Source organism: Urocampus carinirostris, chromosome 15 (genome assembly GCF_059441175.1).
Source record: "Urocampus carinirostris isolate Australia breed hairy pipefish chromosome 15, RoL_Ucar_1.0, whole genome shotgun sequence".
Taxonomy (NCBI): domain Eukaryota; kingdom Metazoa; phylum Chordata; class Actinopteri; order Syngnathiformes; family Syngnathidae; genus Urocampus; species Urocampus carinirostris.
Window position 1 is genome coordinate 2,897,656 of NC_142363.1, and position 21,036 is coordinate 2,918,691.

A 21,036-nucleotide genomic window follows, 5' to 3' on the forward strand; every position below is an offset into this window, starting at 1 on the left:
AATTGCTACAATAAAAATAACCTACACTCATAAAATTCTTGTTCAGATTTCATTTTACTTTACTCGGTGATACTTCTACCTTCTGTTGTTTTTTAGAGTTATCTTTCATTGGTATATTGGAAGATTTTCTATCAAATGTTTTGTTGGTATTAGTTACTTGGTGGGGCAGCACGGCGGCGCAGTGGTTAGCGCTTGTGCGGCACAGTTCATGTCATGGGAACCTGTCGTGGGTTCAAATCCAGCTCCAGACTTTCTGTGCGGAGTTTGTATGTTCTCTCCGTGCTTGGGTGGGTTTCCTCCGGGCACTCCGGTTTCCTCCCACATTCCAAAGACATGCATTTCAGGTGAATTGGCCGGTCCAAATTGTCCCTAGGTGTGAATGAGCGAATGAGTTGTCTGTCCCTGTGTGCCCTGCGATTGGCTGGCAACCAGTTCAGGGTGTCCCCTGCCCACTGCCCGATGATTGCTGAGAGGCTCCAGCCCCCCGCGACCCTACTGAGGATAAGCGGTACGGCTAATGAGATGAGATGAGATGAGTTACTTGGTGTTATTGAGTACTAGTTTCAGAGTACTCCTGCAGGTTTACTCTGCACAAAGGAAAATTTCTTTGGCAAAGTCTTTGCTAATTTGGAGTATTATTTGACTGTATTTGACTGTATTTCATCATGTTTTACATCTTACTTAAAACGGGTTAAACTTTCCGATATGGCACATTTACGTACCGTATTTTCCGCACTATAAGGGGCACCAGGTTATAGGGCGCACCCCCCAAAAAAAATCGTTTTGGGTCCTATATTTTCCATACATAAGGCGCACCGGATTATAAGGCGCTACAATGGGAACGTCGACAAAACAGTCAGATAGTTCAGTCAAACTCATTACCCTCTTAACATTCCGAAAGCTTGCAAAGAAGCAAATACATGTCTCAGACATGTACGGAAAGAGTGTCTGTACGATGTCACTCAAATGCATCGTTCCAAATATCATTCAGAAGATTAATGTCTTGGGATTCAAGAAATACCAACCATTCCTTAGTTTCTATTTTCTTTTTCGCTCGCAACTTTACTGTGCATAGGACAATAAACACTTGAAATTGAGTTTAATTTAAAAACAGATATCACAGAAACATCGAGATCAGTCTGAAACAAGATACTGGGAAAATATATAGCCGGAGTAGCTCACCGAAGTCGTTGTGTTCAATAATAATGTGCAACCATGGTCCTCTTATATCCGTGAGTGTAGTAAATCCAGGAGAGTAAAATATTTACAAATACAGTACAGAATAGTAAAATACTGTTTTCTCTATGGCGTAGTTCTACCCAACATGCTATTCACATTCATCTTTTTCAGCCAATTGCAGGCTTTGTTTTGTCCCTTTTGCAACGCAAGCCTGTAAATGATAAAAAGGATCCGCCCCCTTTACCTCCGAATAACTTTAGCCAATAGTGATCGATTCAACTGATGATTGACGCATCTTTTTCGGCCAATTGCAGACTTTGTTTTGCCCCTTTAGCCTATGCGAGCCTGTAAATGATAAAAAGGATCCGCCCCCTTTACCTCCGAATAACTTTAGCCAATAGTGATCGATTCAAATGATGATTGACACATTGGTTAGCCAATGAAACGCCGGTATATAAATCTCAGCATACACCGCGGACTACCGTATTTTCCGCACTATATGGCGCACCATGTTATAAGGCGCACCTTCAATGAATGATATATTTTAAAACTTATGCCATACATAAGACGCACCCCATTATAAGGCGCTATAAGTGCATGCTGGTTTAAGATCAGGTAATTGTGCAATTTTGTAATTGTAATCCTGTGCAGTCCTTCGAGACATTTTTGGGATTAAGGGCTATTTACGGTAAATAAATGTGACGACTTGACTACAGTAGAGAATGTAGTTACTTTATGCAACCTCTAGATGTTGCCACGCTCAAGGGAATGTCAACAAAATATTCAAAAAGGTCAAACTTTATTAACAAACAAGCTTTCCACAACTCCATTCACTCCCAAAATAAATAAACAGCCGTTTTATTATTTTCTCTGAGGTAAAGCATTTTCGTGACACATCTTTGACATCTTTGAACAACATCGACATATCATTTTATTTTTTGTCCATTTAGTCAACACGCAAAGAAAAAAACGTCTGATACTGTTATTTTAAATGAAACGTTAGTGCAATCGCAATAAAGTGACACTCGTAATGTGCAAAAACAACGAGTGCAAAGCAATAACATAATAACTGTAAAATGTAAAACGTAAACACACAAAAGAAAAACAAAGATCACTCTATAAGCTCCTCATCGACGAATCCCTCGAATTCTTCTTCTGCTGTGTTCGAATTGACCATATCTCAGTGAATGGGCCATCCAACACGTCCGGTGTTTTTGTGCCAGCGCTGTTGCCTTCATACGTATAGTTATCGTACTGACACTTCTGCTTGCCGCTCTTTGTTGAACAACCCACTGTTCAAGTGTCTCCTCTAACTCTGGCCATCTTGCTTTATTGCCACGGAAACTTTGTTGAGTTTTCCTTACTTGGCGGAGCTTATCTTCATCCTTTCTCCACTTCCGTACCATCGATTCATTTAAGTTTAACTCTCTCGCTGCCGCTCTATTGCCGTGTTGTGCTGCGTGACTGATCGCTTTGAGTTTAAACTCGGCGTTGTACGCGTGTCTCTTAACAGGAGCCATTTTCTTATACAAATGCACGTATGAAAGAGAATCTCTCTCTCTCTCTCTCTCTCTCTCTCGCTCTCTCTCTCTCTCAAACGTGACATTCTGAATAATTCTGCGTTTGTTTAAGGTAAATTGTGCTTTACATCTTCACCAGTCATAACCCTGGATTCAGACAAATACTGTATTTGTTGAATATGAATTAAGCAGTTTAATGGGGTAGCCATTTTGCCACTTAGTAAACAAATACAACACGAGCCCCGGCAACTACCAATCGTTTAATATTTCCCAGTATGCACAGCGCGAAAAATGGAGTCGGCGGCTGTTTCTCGTAGTTGCGAGACCTTGCGAATTTAATATTGAGCCATATATAAGGCGCACTGTGTTATAAGGCGCATGGTCAGCTTTTGAAAAAAAACAAGACTTTTAGGTGCGCCTTATAGTGCGGAAAATACGGTACTTCGCGATTGGGGGGAAATCTAGTCGGCGGCTGCTTGCATTAGTTGCAAGACTTTGCGACTTAATATTGATCCATATATAAGGCGCACTGTATTATAAGGTGCACTGTATTATAAGGCGCATGGTCAGCTTTTGAAAAAAATAAAGGCTTTTAGGTGCGCCTTATAGTGCGGAAAATACGGTAATATTTTCCTTACCCTATCACAAAATCTTAAAATGAGACTGCCATCTGTCATAATCAGATCAATTTGCTAATTTTAAGGGTTATTTTCTTATTTTAGTACAGACAAGTTTTAAAGTAAAGTAAAAAACAAAATGCTTAAAATTAGCGCCATTTTCAGGGTCTTTTTCTTAAAAATGAAACTAGTTATGGATACAATTTGTGAGCTTTTCCTTGTATTAATAATGTGAATTAAACCCATTCCCCAAAAACTCAAGGTATTTTTATTTTAATGTTTATTGTTGTTTCAGATAGAAGCTAATCTTTGCATTTGTACAATGGACAGATAAAACAATGGAGGGCAGAAACCTGCTTGTAATTACTGTTATTTATTTCTTTTCAATCGTTTGTCAGAGTAAACGCAACCATACATGCTTTTTGTCTTCTCTCTGTTCCATAGTCACTTTGGGAACATGATAATACGAAAATTTCAATTTTTATTTCATCATTTCGTGCTTGTGTGCTGGCCGAGGGTTCAGCATTGCAAACAGCCCCTAAAACATTCAATATGTTGGGAAGGCGTCAAAGTTGAGGATTTATACGTTGCATACATACTTAACTGCAGCACCTACTGCCATCAGCACTTTTGGGTCTTTCATATTTTATTAAGCATTATTGCTGAAGTGCTCTCAGGATTATTTAGGAGAGGAAAAAAGAGTCACTCAGCTACTGTGAGACCCTTTTTCACGTCAACCCTGCTGTTGAATGGCACCTTAGCAACCTTTTTATTAGGATAGATGAAAAAAGCAGCTTTAACTATTACCATTCGAAGATCATTTGGATGGGATTACCATCATATTGTATTAACCCTGAAGTGCTTACAGGATCTGCAGAACCAAACTCTATGACACAATAAGAAATGATGTAGGCCTCCTGTCTCCATGGGAAGTTCCCACATTGACTGGTACTATTGTACGAGTGACACCAGGGCTTATGAAGTGCAAGCATATTCCCCCTTCACAGTGCCTTAGTTTAGTGTTGTATTACTTCGGGCTATTTAAAAAACGACTTGTTCCCTCGTAGGGCTAGTCCTATTTGTATGTGTGTGAGTATCCTCATGCAGAATTTGAGTCATTACCAAGAAGACTCTTGTCCTCTGTGTTGCAGCTGTTGACCTCACTCATGGAATATGAATAGTTTCATAAATGCAGAGTATACTATAGTCATTTTTTATGTTAAAGCAGTGGTGGCCTGTGCTTTTAATACCTTTGCCTTCAGTAGTGCTATTTCTGAATCAATCCAACCCTCGATAACTATTTTATGGCTGCGCCACATATAAAAACATCAATAATAAGCTAGTAAAATTGCAGTATTATTTAGGAATTTAGCCACATTTTATTCCCCAAAAATCGTTTTTATTTGGGCACAAAATCTATCCGTTCTTTCTACAATATTTCAATTACTCTGTCGCACAGATTACCCATGTATTTGAGTTCCATCAAGAAGTTATTTTCTATTGCCTTCAGAGGTAAGGCTGAAAGTCAAGCCTGTCGTATTTCTGGCACAAGTTTTTCTTTTAATTAGGACTGATAATGTCCATTCGGCAAGCAGTGAATACGGGGATATTTTTCTTAACGATTTCATTGGGATACTTCCGTTACTGCCCCCAATCACATTTTGTGAAACCGCTGATCTTTCCCTAAGCCAGCTAGAAGGCCCTGGCTCCATCAATTGGAAATCTGATTGGCCAAACCAACAGTTTTATCAACAATTATTTTATGCCTCGGGGCCTGCAGAACTAATCGTAAAGGCATCTGGGCTGATTTCTGACCCTGGCAACAAATAATGACTGAAATGTGACTGTTTAAATATGAAAGCAGCATAGCCAGATGAAAAGCAAATAAAGGAATCTGACTATTTGGAATTATTTAATAAGTATTCATGGACAAAGTTTAATTAACACCGCATAATTGAGATATGGGCAGCACAACAGCGCAGTGGTTAGCGCATGCACGGCACAGTTCTGAGGTCACGGAATCGAAGGTTCCTGTGTTGAGTTTGCATGTTCTACCCGTGCTTGAGTGGGTTTCCTCTGGGCACTCCCGTTTCTTTCCACATTCCAAAAAACATGCATGTCAGGTAAATTGTCCCTAGGTGTGAATGAGTGAGTGAGTTGTCTGTTCCTGTATGCCCTGCGACTGGCTGGCAACCTGTTCAGGGTGTCCCCTGCTCACTGCCCGAACATAGCTGGGATGGGCTCCAGCACCCCCACGACCCTACTGAGGATAAGCGGTGCAGATAATGGATGATGGATGGATGGATGGATAATTGAGATATTTTGGGCCAGGAGAGAAGGCCATGTGGGCCCTGATGGCCCACCAATGTGTTATAGTTACAAGTTTTATTTTAGAGAACACACATTTCAGCTATCCAAATTTCTAAGTTATAAAGGATTAAAACTGCAGGTTTTTAGTATATGTGTATTTGCACAATTTATTCAGATATAACGGTAAATGTAATAGTCTAATCACTTGACTCCTGCAAAAGCAGTGTGGTTTCATCTCCCTCTAAATTGTTTGTTAAACAGTTTGTATTTGTGCTCAGTGATTGTCCCTATTTTGCTTTGGATGGAATGATGGATAGATGGATTTATTTCTAGCCTTTGTGATTCCTAAAAATATCTTATTTGGCAACAAGTGCAAATGCTCTGCTGTAGGAACATTAGATTTGTCGTACAACCTGTATCCTGTGTAATCAGCTTAACTGTTTTATTTACTATTCTCATAACACAAATTATTAAGCGTAGGTATATAACACGTGAATGCTCCATTAGAAAGGGTGAACCATGATCTGGTAACGGTTATAATTCTGGAATCTTTATGAAAAACATTTGTCAAGTTATACATTAGAAGGTAATATGTCAATGTTGGAAACTCACAAATGCAGTGAATGCTGTTCAGTAGTGCTCCCAATCAAATTAAAATACTGACTTTAAATTTGAACTGTAGAGTCTGAGGACAAAGTGTTCCATAAGAGAAGGTCTCCAACAACTGTATTGATGGTTCTGTGAATCAATTGCTTCTCATTTTGCCACATGTGGTTGGAATGAGCAATTATCACAAAATAGAAGCTGAATTATGAATCAAGTTAACAGACATAATCTCATTACCAGCTTTTTGCCACTAAAAAAAATAACTGACTGTCGAGGATTCATGCAGTCAGTTTTCCAATTCACGTTTCGGTCATACAACATCATCAGCGGGCTTTACCTTTTCAAGCCATGTTTGTACTGTAATCAATCACTTCAAAGTGCAACCACTCAGTTAATGGTTAGAAATGCTGTTTTTGGCACATCTAAGCTGAACAAACCCTTGTGCTTCATGTGGTGAAGCGATAGTGACCACTCCACTCACCAGAAAATTACTTATTTTTCAAGTGAAACTACTTTTAAGGACATCCTTTGAGGTTTCAAAACTCATACCACCCTTCTCTCTTTCCATTTGTTTGGTACATGTGTCTACTTTTTACAAGTAAGGTGGATTACTGTGCTTCTCTTAAAACCAGCAGTGCTAGTTTGTTATGCAGGCTGGAAGCCAACAAAACTTAAAAAAATTGTCCAAAATAAGATGTTAAATAGGACTAGATAATAAAGGCAAATCCCAAACAGTAAGTAACAGCGAGTAATCGTAATCAATAGTAATCCACAAAAGATACATGTTTACTTGGAAGATCTGTCTTTCAAAAGTTTAATTAACCCTTTTCACTGACTGCAATAATTCTTCACCTTTATTGGCTGCTCGATAATATCTGACTGCAAAAAAATAACATTTAAAAAATGTCTGTTAATTGCCTTGTGGGGTCAGTATGATAATATCCAGGATAAGGAGCCAGATGAACTGGCCGTGTGTTTAATAATTAATTATGACTGCCTTTCATTGGTGGCACGGCGGCTTGGTGGTTAGCATGCAGCCCCTGAGTACGGAGGTCTAGGGTTCATTTCCAGCTACCGCAGCCTTGCCGGGTGGCGTTTGCATCTTCTCCCTGTGCCTGTGTGGGTTTTCCTCCGTGAACTCAGATTTCCCGCATTCCAAAAACATACGTGTCAGGTTAACTGGCCACTCTAAATTGTCCCTAAGTGCGAGTGAAGGAATGGGTTGTCTGTCATTATGGCAACCAGTTCAGGGTGTCCCCTGCCAATTGCCCGAAGTCAGCTGGGATGGGCTCCAGAACCCCTGCGACCCTTGTAAGGATGCGCGGCACAGAAAATGGATGTCTGGATGGATGCCTTCACCAAGTCTAAAGAGGGGGGTCATCTTTAATTTACTAAATTTACACAGTTTTCAGACAAAAACTACCTATAATTTAGGACCTTTGTCATCCTGTAAAGAAACCCCAACTTTGTGCAACGATGCTGTAAAACAAGACAATTTAGGAAAAGATTAGGGTGCCAATAATATAGCTCTGGAGAAAAGTGCATCTCTGCTCCAAAATCATCTGGAAAGTTGACAAATACGGTGGACGCAATGTAGCATGGGCTTGTAACTACTTATTATTCAATTTAGCATTTAGTTCTCAATTCCTTTCTCTTAGAATTTGTGGTGGGTTAGGTTTAAAATGTTTAATATATATTAATTTCAATCCAATTCTGGCATTAAATGACCTTAATCTATATTGAAATGCTTTATTTTTGTTCTTTTTAGATCTTTATTTATAGGTTAAACAAGACTTGTATAGGTATCACCATCGATCTAAAGTATGGAGTCATATATTTTAATTCTGAAGAGGGAGCGTCATTAAATTAGAAAATGGCAAAATTCACACTTATTTGTAAGAGCCACTTGCCTAAGTGTTCTTCCAGTCACTTATGAAACCTAGGATTTTCCTTCCCAAAAATGCACTCGCTCAATTATTTTGGAAACTTAAGCATTAATTGAAACTCGAGGGATACTCATAAATATCTACTTCACCCATGTCCTGGTCTCTATGTTGGAAAACATACAGTATAGCTTTCAGGCAAGCAGCTGAACAGGTTTTCAGTTGTCTCATCGTCGTAGCATCCCCTATCTGATTGCAGAATTGCATAGAGGAAGTAATTGAAAGAGGCACAGTTATTACTGTGGTTGCAAAGAATGCCAAAAGGAGTGTCTTTGGGAAGGGGTGGATATTTGGATCTTAGAAACTTCCTGGAAGGTGCACGTAGGCACAAATCCGCAAGGACACCACAAAACTCAAACAATCCAAAGTGTAACCGTATTCTGTTTTGTTCTTGTTCATAAGTTTATCTGCAAGACATAAGCAGACAGTTTACTAAAGCTTTTAATTTTACTGATTCAAGACTTAAAAGTCTAAATTTATCAGCCCGTAGGATATAATTGTCCTCAGTCACATTGTTCTGAGCCAAATGTGAACGCATCTACTTATTATGTTTTACAGATCCTTATGAAATCAATGTACCGCCCAAAAGAAAGTCCAAGGTTAATTCTGGGTTTTTATAATAAGTACAGGAACACTTTGCATGGAAATGTACTTTGAATTAATGTGTTGTTGTCCTGGTATCAGCTCTCATCATTTAACCTTCAAGGCAGTAGCTCCCTGCTTTACACAAAAATCTGAACTGGAATTGTCAGGTGATGTCACCCCTCAGAATTTCTGAGTTAACTCAATGCTGTCTCATTTCACATGTTTACATTCTTATGCATAACGGTTAAGGTTGTTGTCAGCTCTTCAATCACATCATCACATTTGTATAATATGTAAGCAAAACAACACTTTTACTTTATTTGTTTCTATTGCTTTGTATGTTTAATACCTTATTAGTGATTTTTACACACTGTGACCTCTGACCAAACACAGGTTGTCTGATTTTGTTGCCCTAATGGTCTAAATCGGTAGCGGTGGGTGGCCTGGAGGTCTTTCTGAGAGAACAAGTTATTTGTGTCTTAGGTGATTTGGCATGTCATCAATTTCTCTGTAAGAAGATCAGAAATGGAGGTTTGGTCATTGGTCAGACAAGTGAACACAAGAGAGGACATTTTGGTGAGGGAATGTCTGGGGCACTTGTATCCCAGTGCGCAATGCTCTAGTAAACCTGGTTGGATGTTTTGGATAGTGACCAATCAACGCGTGTGAGTATGTTTTCATCTTTCATCCTTTCATGTATTGCTTATGTGAGAGCTTGGGTCTATGTTCATGATCTTTCAAGCTTCTATGCAGCGTGTAGTGTAGTAAGGGCACATGCATGAAAAAAAGCTGAACCGTTGCCCACCCGATTTCAGTCAATCAGCAAATCCCAAGAATGTTATTGCTCTGACTGTATTTTGTTACTGTTGATTCAATTTAGCGATCACAAGTGCAACCGTGGTTCTGTTGCATATATTTTTACCATCTGTGCGTAAGTAAAAACTCTTGATATAATATCTTTAATTTCAGAATGATGTTTGTTAAAGGGACAGTATGTAATATTTAGTGCCTCCTAGTGGTACTTAATTCTCATTCAGTATAAAAAAAACATTGATTTGAATACGAGGCAAAAAACATGAACTATCATACATCGAAATGTTTATAACAAAATCATAGGTCGATAATTTTTTATTTATTTAACATAATTACAATCCCTACCTGAAGATAGCTGCCATGTTTGTCTGGGATTTTGCTGCTACACTGTGCTCTGTGGCTCCTCGTCTCTGAACTGTGACAGGGTAACACAAAGAGTACGCTAGGATACACGTAGCCCATTTGTTTACGTTCGGGTAACTCGAGGCAGCTAATAACGGCGCGTACTGTACTGCATTTTTTTACTTCGTATACTGAAATGCTTTTGTAACTACGGAAAATATTTTCCCGTTGAAGTACTTAGTAACCTGAAACTTTTGTATATAGAGACATCCACAAGTAGAGGTACCACAGTACAGTACATAAAAAATTCTGTCCTCAAGAGGTGATTTTCGAAATATCCAGACATTGCTGTAATTTAGATTTTGTATTGTGTGCACTTTTTTCGGAGTAGAGGACATTACTGTAGTGCTTCTTTCCGCCGCTACAGACATTTGACGATGTGAGAGGTCACCTAGCAATCACCCGAAAAAATCCGCTTCCTCTTCCTAGTTTGTGTGTAAACATTCTGTACTGTCTCCAGCGCGCTGAGAACTTTGATATTTTTATTGTTTAATATATTGTGCATCCATTCAATATGGTTGGTGTAAAGTGTAAAGAAGAGGCAAGCTGTTTCTTTTGAAACGAAAATTGAATAAGAAAGCTTGATGTGGTTGAGAAAATGGTTGGATCGCTTATTTTCGGCCACTCTTTAACACGAAGTAGGACCTATGGAAACGTATCTTCCAAAAGTAAGTTACATTTAACTTTATTGATCTTTATAGAGCATATTATTTGATGAAATGTTCATTTTAGTACAAAACACTACAGGTTACTTATACAAGCCTTAAATATACTTATATAAACCTTGAACATACAAATAATAGCACTGAAGCAACTTACGAACAGATTCAATTTGCGAATGATCGTCCGGAACAAATTGAACTTGCGAACGATCATCTGGAACCTATCTTGTTCATAAGTAGGACAGCGTCTGTAATTATATATTATAGCAGACACACATTGTGATATTTAACAAGTAAAATAAAGTATATAGGATTTACAGAAAGTGTTCAATAATGACTTACGGCCCAACTTCAAATTTGTCACTGATATCTTAACATCGTAAGTATCTGCTGATACTGACTGGAATCCATGTGACTTTCAACTTTAAAAATACTGCCAGTACCTGCACTGGCCTGACAGCTTCACAGCATGATGAAACAACCACCAAATTTTACCTAGACTAGCAACTGTTTGGAATGGTGTTATATCCAAATAACTCGGTTTTAATTTAATCAGTCTACAGCACCTCATTCCAAAATGAAGCTGGTTTGTACATATGTGCTTTAGCACAGTAATCAGCAACCACCGGGCCACAGACTGATATGGGGCCTGTGTGTCGTTTGGTACTGGGCCATACGGTTAGAAAGTTTGGGTGCGCGTTACACACGAGGTTTTACGATAGTATATTATCGTCAGTCGAAAAATATTGCAGACCACTTTACACAACATTGGATGCAACGGGAATTAAACCCTTAACGAAGCAGTAAGCACGCCAAATACATACCACTAGACCACTAGGGAATGTAAATGACATCGGAAAAGGCATTCGATTTTATTTCATTATCACACAGTTGTTACTATTTGTTGGCCTGGAGAAGAATGGGCGCCATCAGGCTGTACTTGCCATAGGAAATGGTGCCCCTACCACCCTATTGATTAAGGGATCACATACATACATACATGCAAACCATGTTTTTGGACACATGTGGCAATGGTCAAAATCAGTTAATGACCACGCAAATTATGAACGCAGTACCGAAATAAGATTTACAATGTTTTAATTGATTCACAGACTGATTCATCAACGGATACACCAAAGAGTTGTGTTTTGTCCTCAAACCTTTTTTTGCATTTATTTATATCTTTTAGGACAACTTTGTTTACCCCATTCTATTACATTTCCCTCTGGTACCATGAGTGGTGTAGTGATGACACAGTGGTTTTAGGCTTATCACTATTGTCATTATTAATAGTGTTGTTATTAGGGCGGCTGCAAGAATGTTGTTAGACATTAAACATTTCTGTAGAACAGAAAACATTGGGGACTAGTGCTTTAGATGTTCTCAAGCAGATTTATCATGTATTTAATTCCTTGTTTAGGATTTATGAAAAACTAAGCATTTTGCATTTACTTCAAGTGCATTGACATACTTGCATTGGAACCTCTGACTACTGTGAGCTGGAATTATAGGAGCAGTGTTTAGAAATGTTTGATGGTTTTGTTTACAACAATTCAGGCACAGTTTATCATTGCATTCAGAGTTCAAAACCTAGAACTTTCCCTGATGCACTATTGTAATGCTTGTGGAGGTATGGTGATGTGATGGATGTTTTGAAGAGGAAATGAAATAGTCCTGCAAAAGCCATTTGATGAATGGATCCATACATGGATGTCTGTCCTACCCAACTCACACGCACACAAACTACACTTGCTTCCCTCCCTCCCTTTGCACTGACCTACTTCTACTCAACGGCGACTGTGCAAAAGTTTGTGGCTTGAATAAGAAGTGGCAGCAGTATCTCCCTTCAAAGCCACCTCCCTCTTTCCATCACCTTCATCACACCACTATCTCCCTCTCTGGCTCAATCGCTATGCTTGGCCTAGCTCAAGACCAAGACTCAGAGTTGCCGGCAAGCTTGTCTCTGCATCAGGGTGCACAGCGTGTGAGTATGCAGAATGCGCTCACATCTGAGCCTTGAGTGGGAGTGTGATTTTTTTTTTTTTTTCTACTTCTTTTTTCCCCAATATGCGAACATTGACTGTACGGCTGTATGCACCGCATGCAGCATGAGCAAGGACTTCTTCAAAGTGCTTCTGTGGTTTCATGCCTGCTGCATGAGTATGTGAATGTGTATTTGCAGGTTTTGATGTCTGTTATTAGGAGTGGCAGCGAATTTGACACTTACTTAGACGGTTCCAATTACCGTATTTTCCGCACTATAAGGCGCACCTAAAAGTCTTAATTTTTTTCAAAAGCTGACCATGCGCCTGATAACACAGTGCGCCTTATATATGGCTCAATATTAAATTCGCAAGGTCTAGCAACTTACTCAACAGCCGCCGACTCGATTTTACCCCGAACGTGGAGTAGTCCGCGGTGTATGCTGGGATTTATATACCGGCGTTTCAATGGCTAACCAATGTGTCAATCATCATTTGAATCGATCACTATTGGCTGAAGTTATTTGGATCCTCGGATTGGCTAGATGGCCAAAACAAACCCTGCAATCGGCCAAGTTTAGCAATGGCGTAGCAAGTCCGCGGTGTATGCTGGGATTTATATACCGGCGTTTCATTGGCTAACCAATGTGTCAATCATCCGTTAAATCGATCGCTATTGGCTGAAGTTATTCGGAGCCTCGGATTGGCTAGATGGCCAAAACAAACCCTGCAATCGGCCGAGTTTAGCAATGGCGTAGCAAGCTTGCTAAAGTACGCCATAAAGAAACATGTTTCATTAGTCTGTATTTGTAAATATTCTACTCTCCTGGATTTACTTCACTCACGGTTGTAAGAAGACCATGATTGCGTATCATTATTGAACGTGAGAACTTAGGTGAGTTATGCGGCTTTATATTTTCCCGGTATCTTGTTTTAGAACGATCTTGATGTTGCTGTGATGAGTTGAGTGAATTAAACTCAATTCCAAGTGTTTATTGTCATATGCACAGTAAAGTTGCGAGCGAAAAAAAAAAATAGAAACCAAGGAATGGTTGGCATTTCTTGAATCCCAAGACTTTAACCTTCCGAATGATATTTGAAATGATGCATTTGAGTGACATCGTACAGACACCGCATTCGCACGTGTCTACGACACGTATTTGCTTCTTTGCAAGCTTTGGGAATGTTAAGGGGGTAATCAGTTGGACTGAATCATCTGACTGTTTTGTCGACGTTCCCATTGTAGCGCCTTATAATCCGGTGCGCCTTATCTATGGAAGATATAGGACCAAAAAACTATTTTTTGGTGGTGCGCCCTATAGTGCGGAAAATACGGTAGTTTGGAAAGTCGAAAACAGACTTTCTCAGCCAGTCCTTCAAAAGGCTACTGAGGCATTACATAACTAATGACATATTTAAACTAATCTGATGTATTGATTATTGCATTGTTGGTTAATTGTGCACCTTAACTCGACTTTGCATGTAGTGCAACTATAAATATCAATACAAGTTGTTCCAGTTGACCTTCCATTTTTTTGAAATTAAGAAATACTTTTATATCTGTCTGATAGTCGGATATTCTCTCTCTTAAAATGTTTTATTGTGTGTTTTTGATTAAGAGTTTGTGCAACAAAACGTTTTGAAATTTGGAGTGTAGATATTAAAAAATATATAATTTAGATTAAAGGGCAGCACGGCTGATGAGTGGTTAGCGCGTCCGCGGCACAGTTCAGAGGTCATGGGATCAAACCTTCCTGTGTGGAGTTTGCATGGGTTTCCTCCGGGCACTCCGGTTTCCTCCCACATTCCAAAAACATGCACTTCTGGTTTATTTGCCGGTTCAAATTGTCTTTAGGTGTGAAAGAATCTGTGAGTGAGTTGTCTGTCTGTGTGCCCTGCGACTGACTGACAACCAGTTCAGGGTGTCCCCTGCCCACTGCCCGAGGACAGCTGAGATGGGCTCCAACACCCCCGCGGCCCTACTGAGGACAAGCGGTGCAGATTGCAGATAATGGATGTAGGAAATTTGGATTAATCTTAAAAATATTATGTACCATGTTTTCTGGAGTAAACACCAAATTGGCCAGAAATTTGAAAGTGTGCCTTATTATCTGGTGCACCATTTATAGCTGAAAATACAATAGGAAATGCATACCGTAGTGACAATTAAATAGTATTGCATACAGTGACTGTTCTGTCTTTGAGAAACATAGAGTTATCTTTGTGTGCCCTCTTGTGGTTAACATTTTAATTGTATGTTGCTAAACGGGGAAAAAAAGGGAAGCGCAGAACTTCAATGGTAACTTTAGACACCAATTTTTGAACGCTCATTGCAAAACCTCTTTTGTTGTTGCTTTGGACAATAAATGTATGATAGTAAATTGTAATGATAAATGATCTGCCTTTATATAATACTTAAAGTCATTGAAGACCTCCCAAAGCACTTTACAATGGGCTACACAATTCCCCATTTACACACACACCCACTCACACACCAATGGTGGCGACGGCTACCTGCTTATTGGAAACGCATTAAACTCTGAGGAGCCGGAAATCGAACCTGTGACGGCTCGGTCCGAGGACGAGCTACGAACAAAAGTGTATATATATCTGGCACAGTCTAAACAACAGTTTAAAGTCAAGGTGTTACACTAACATAACCCGTTTTTGCTGTACCTCGCTAAATAATCCCTTATATGGTCGCTCATAAAAGAATGTATGTTTCCTGGTAAGACACTTTATGATAAAAATCTACTGAACAAACTGTAAACACCCCCCAAAGAAACGACTCAATGTTCAGCTCTCTCACTGGCAAGCGCCCACTGTGCTGAATGGAAATACATAAGAAAAAGTTATCCTTTGTAGAATTGTATTAGTTTTATTACAGAACTGCTTGCTCTTTGTTTTTAAACTATTATTTTTACAAAAAAACAAAAGCTTGGAATGTATCTGTATTGTTAGCAAGCTAACAGGACTTTTTCGTCCTTTTTTTTTAATGAACTTTCAGTTTTACTGCAAACTTATACCTTATTATCTTTAGGGTAATGGTTGAGGCCATTGTCCGAATAAACAGCAACTAAAGAAAAGAGGTCTGGTTATTCGGCACGTGGTTCACTTGCGGTCTAGCTGACAAAAAGTAGGATTTGGGGTGGGTGCAGCACAGTAACCATTTATGAATGAATTCATTAATTTAAGTGGTCAAACCAGATGTCATTAAGTTAATTTATGTTTTATAAAATAATTATTTCCAATTTAAACGTATATTTTTGTGCAATTGTAGCTTTACAGTAATGCATTTTTAATTCAATGCGACTTATAATCAAGTTATACAGTGGGACCTCGGTTATCGCGGTTATTGGGGACCAAAACCACCCGTGAAAAGTGAAAATCCGCGAAGCAGCGGCGCCCCTTCAAAAATGCTTAAACATTTTTTTTTTTTAAATTATTTTATTTTATTATTATTATTTTTTAGACCTGCGAAGCTCTGAACCCGCGAACGTGGAACCACAAAGTAGCCACACCCCTTCAAAAATGCTTAAAAAAAACATTTTTTTTAAAAAAATATTTTATTTTACTATTATTTTTTTTTAGGCCCGCGAAGCTCTGAACCCGCGAACGTCTAACCGCGAAGTAGCGAGGTCCCACTGTATATGAAGACTATATCACAAAATACTATTTTTGGGTGGTACGCCATACAATCTGGTGTACCTTATTGTGCGAAAAATTTGGTAAGCATGTTGGAAAAATACTCTTTATTGAGAAACAACTTTTTCGTATGCTGTTTCTAATATCATTTTCAATTAGGCCTTTGCTATATCCCGGACTATTTTTTTTACAAATGGATGACAATTTCATTCAAAAGTCACAAGAAAACATCATGTTTGAGCCAGACTTCGACTTCACCGAAGAAAATTACCGTAAATTCCGGACTATAAGCCGCTACTTTTTTCCCAAATGTTCAGCCCTGCGGCTTATTCAGTGAAGCGGCTAATTTATGGAATTTTTCTAATGGCCACCAGCGGCGCAGGAGTTTAAAAGATAAGATTAAGATCAGTAGAATGTGTGCGCCAAGAAAGACTGCAATCACTAAATGTTAGCATATATTTTCTGTAAAGTTAAGGTACGTTCTGATACTGAGGAAGATGCCCCCGCGATAGTTATGAGAAGGAAGTTGAAGACGATCTAATGTGAATTTTACATTTACGGGGTGCTTTTTTTCACAGGTATGTTTGATACGTTGCGAGCGTAATCTTACTAGTGTGTTGGTACCTTTCAAAGGCATGGTTTGGGATGAAAGTTATATTATTATTATTAAAGCTTTGAAAACTCTCTCGGTGTACCGTCTTTCTTCGTAAATATGTGTATAATATGTATTTGCAACTGTATATATTTGTAATGTATTTATTTTAGAGATTTACTCTGTTATGTGTTATACGGACGAATCAAAAATAAGGGGCGGAGCAAACGCGGGCTGATGGGAAATGTGGTAAGCTGAGTTACCGGTAGATCTGTCTGTTGTCGCAGCGGATAATAGTGGATATATATTTTTCCCACCCTTAACTTTGGAAATATACATTTTGTTTTCTTGGATTACTTTCAACGGGACCCCGACTTTACAAGTCTGCATCATACCTTAATTACGGGTATCATTTTCTTTTTGTGATGTCAACTGTGGTTCTGGATTTGTGTACTATGAGGTTACAATTGTGGAACTTACAGCCTAACCCGGGCTAAACATGTTACTGTGTCGCAAGCTTTAGTGCGGGCGCCCGCGGCTTATACATAGGTGCGGCTTGTGTATGTACGAAAGTGTCAAATCACCCAAAAAGTGGTGGGTGCGGCTTATAATCAGGTGCGTTCTATAGTCCGGAATTTACGGTAACTATAATTGGCTGTGTAAATGATAAGCAGGATAATATGCTTGCGGCGCCGTCGCAAATGGCAGCCAGTCCAGCAGCTCCTGTGTTATTTTCGCTACTTTTGTGATTTATTGTTTTGTTTTTTTGCTTACATATTCAGTGGCTGCCTTGCAACACTTGTAGCACTTTGGATTACTTTCTATCCTATGGATATGGGTTTTTAACGCGCAAAAATGCGTTTATTCGAGCAATCAACTCCTCGACCTGAAGAATTCTCGAGGCGGCGCGGTCCCCCTTTTCCCTAACGGTGAGGCGACCCTACCGGGGGTGCAGAGCTTGTGCTAAGGTGAAGGCTAAGCGGCTAGCGGCGAAGTGGCGATATAAGCCCTGGGCACCGTCCATAATCATGGGGAATGTCAACTCCCTACCAAATAAGATCGACGAAGTGGCTGTGCTTGTGAAAGACATCAAAGCATACAGGGAGTGCAGCTTGCTTTGCTTTACGGAAACGTGGCTCACGTCTAGCTTGCCGGACGCTAACGTCACACTAACCGGCTTCTGCGCTGTTCGGGCTGACAGAGACACAAAAGTCAGTGGGAAGCGCAAAGGAGGGGGACTGCCTATCTACGTGAACATGAGGTGGTGTAAAACAAAGCTTTCTATCTGCTGCCGTGATGTCGAACTTTTGGCCGTAAGTCTGCGTCCCTATTACATGCCCAGAGAGTTCGGACACTCCATTGCTGTTGTTGTTTACATCCCACCGCGCGCTGATGCGGAAGTAGCGTGTGACGTCATCCACTCCGCTGTGGCAAAGCTACAAACACAACACCCGGAGGCTGCAATGTTATTCTCTGGGGACTTTAACCACGTGACTCTTGATAAGACACTGCCCTCTTTCGTCCAGTATGTGGACTGCAAGACCAGGGGAAATAGGACTATTGACCTTCTGTATGCAAACATCAAAAATGCATACAGTGCAAAACCACTGCCTGCCCTTGGGAAAGGAGACCACAACCTCATTCTGCTTAAACCACAGTACAAACCAAAAGTGAGGAGGCTACCAACAACCACACGCTCTTTTAGAAAATGGTCCACCGAGGCAGAGCAGGCTCTGAGAGACTGCTTTGGACGTACGGACTGGGCTGTCCTGCTAGGGTCCAGCAGTGGGGACATTGAGGAGATGGCAAACTGCACCACTGACTACATTAACTTCTGCATGGACAATGTTGTTCCTACAAAGACTGTACGCTGCTATGCCAACAACAAGCCCTGGATCACGAGCGACATCAAGTGCCTTCCGAACCAAAAGAAGAGGGCCTTTAAAAATGGTGATCAGCAGGAGCTAAAACGAGTACAGAGGGAACTCAGAGTCCAGCTCCGGAAAGGGAAGGAGCAGTACAGGAGGAAGTTGGAGAAAAAGCTGCAGAACAACAACATGAAGGAGGTGTGGGAAGGGATGAAAACAATTACTGGCTGCAGCACCAAGCAGGGTGTGGCTGTGGATGTAGATGTTGGGCGAGTCAACCAGTTGAACAACTTTTTCAACAGGTTTGACCACTCCGCCTCATCCTCACCCCTGAGTACTGCAGCTGGCCCCCGGACACTAGCATGGAAGACATCCCCCCACTAAAAATAACTGCAGCCCAGGTGTGTGGAGAGCTGAGGAGGCTGCGAACCAGCAAGGCAGCTGGTCCAGATGAAGTATCCCCCCGACTGCTGAAAGCCTGTGCGTCTGAGCTGGGAGACCCTCTACAGCGCATCTTCAACCTGAGCCTTGAACAGGGGAGGATCCCTCAGCTGTGGAAAACATCCTGCATCATCCCAGTCCCAAAGAAATCAAGACCTGAGGAACTCAACGACTTCAGGCTGGTCGCCCTGACATCACATGTGATGAAAACCATGGAGCGGTTGCTGCTGCACCACCTGAGGCTACAGGTCCGTCACGCCGTCGTCCTTCCGCAATTTGCTTACCAGGAGAAGGTGGGAGTGGAGGATGCTATAGTATACATGTTACACTGATCCCTCTCTCACCTGGATAGGGCTAAGGGGGCTGTGAAGATTACATTTTTGGACTTCTCCAGTGCCTTCAATACCATACAGCCTCTGCTACTGAGTAGGAAACTGATAGATGGGAGTTAGCTCACACCTTGTAGAATGGATTACGGACTACCTGACGGGCTGACCCCAGTATGTGAAACAGGGGGGGGGCTGTACATCGGACACTGTGGTTAGCAGCACAGGATCTCTGCAGGGGACCGTGCTCTCTCCGTTCCTATTCACTCTGTATACATCGGACTTTAAGTACAACTCTCCTGCCATGTGCAAAAGTTTGCAGACGACACTGCGATCGTGGGATGCATCAGAAATAGGCAGGAGGAGGAGTACAGGAAATTGATTCAGGACTTCGTCCGATGGAGCGACGCAAACCACCTGCACCTGAACACCACCAAGACCAGGGAGATGGTGGTGGACTTCAGGAGAACTAGAACTCACCCGGTTCCTGTAACCATTAAAGGAGAATGTGTAGAATTTGTCCAGACCTACAAATACCTGGGTGTGCAGCTGGACAACAAACTGGACTGGACTGCCAACACAAATGCTCTATGTAGGAAAGGGCAAAGCCGACTTTACTTCCTCAGAAGGCTGGCCTCCTTCAAAATCTGCAAAAAGCTCCTGAAAATATTCTATGAGACAGTTGTGGCAAGCGCCCTCTTCTATGCGGCAGCGTGTTGGGGAGGTAGCGTCAAGAAAAAGGATGCCTCTCGTCTCAGTAAACTGGCTAGGAAAGCGAGCTCTGTTCTGGGCAAAGAGCTGGACAGCCTGACAACAGTAGCTGAGAGACGGGCACTGGAAAAGCTGCGGTCAATCATGGACAACCCATCGCATCCACTACAAAGAATTATCTCCAGACAGAAGAGCAGTTTCAGCGACAGACTGCTGTCACTGTCTTGTACTACGGACAGACTGAAGAGATCTTTTCTTCCTCATGCCATAAGGCTCTTTAACTCTACCTGGCAGAGTAAAAGCCCACATTAAACCACACCCCCTACATTGAATATTACCGAATTTTATTGCAATATGTATTCTGTGTAGCAATATTTAGATATTCTATATAACACGCTACAGTGGGCATTTGCACGTCACACTGGGTATTTGTATATTGTGTTCTTTTTGCTTTATTATTGTATTGTTCTCAGCTCAGGGATGCTGCTGGAAATGTGAATTTCCCTTCGGGGATGAATAAAGTATCTATCTATTTATCTATAAAAAATCTGCAAATTCAGCCATATTAAAAAATAGCCTGTGACATGCATCTTAGAATAAAACCAAGACTTAGCATTTGAGGTTTTTTATTCCTTTTGAATGTTACCGTATCCTCGGGTGAGCCACATAGTGGCTGTGTGGCCTAAGGGAAACGTAAGAGGACCATTCACTGTAAATGTGCGTAGAATTTAAATGCTTACCAACACATACAATACAAATGTTTTCTAACCGCTAAATTATTTATATACTTTAAATTCCAAGCCCAGATGCAGCTCAACGTCTTTCCTGGTTGAA

At 40.6% G+C, this 21,036-nt stretch overlaps 1 protein-coding gene across 5 annotated transcripts in view; it reads left to right on the forward strand.

Moving 5' to 3' along the window:
- Window positions 1–21,036, forward strand: part of LOC148351336 (disheveled-associated activator of morphogenesis 2-like) — a 171,627-nt gene that overhangs the window by 41,204 nt on the left and 109,387 nt on the right. The window contains exon 1 of one of the 5 annotated variants that reach the window (XM_088354083.1): window positions 12,536–12,621. The exons of the other annotated variants lie outside the window; for them this stretch is intronic. The gene's annotated coding sequence lies outside the window, so the exon portion shown is untranslated. Of the gene's footprint in view, window positions 1–12,535; window positions 12,622–21,036 lie in introns of those variants that run through there. 5 annotated transcript variants of the gene reach the window in all.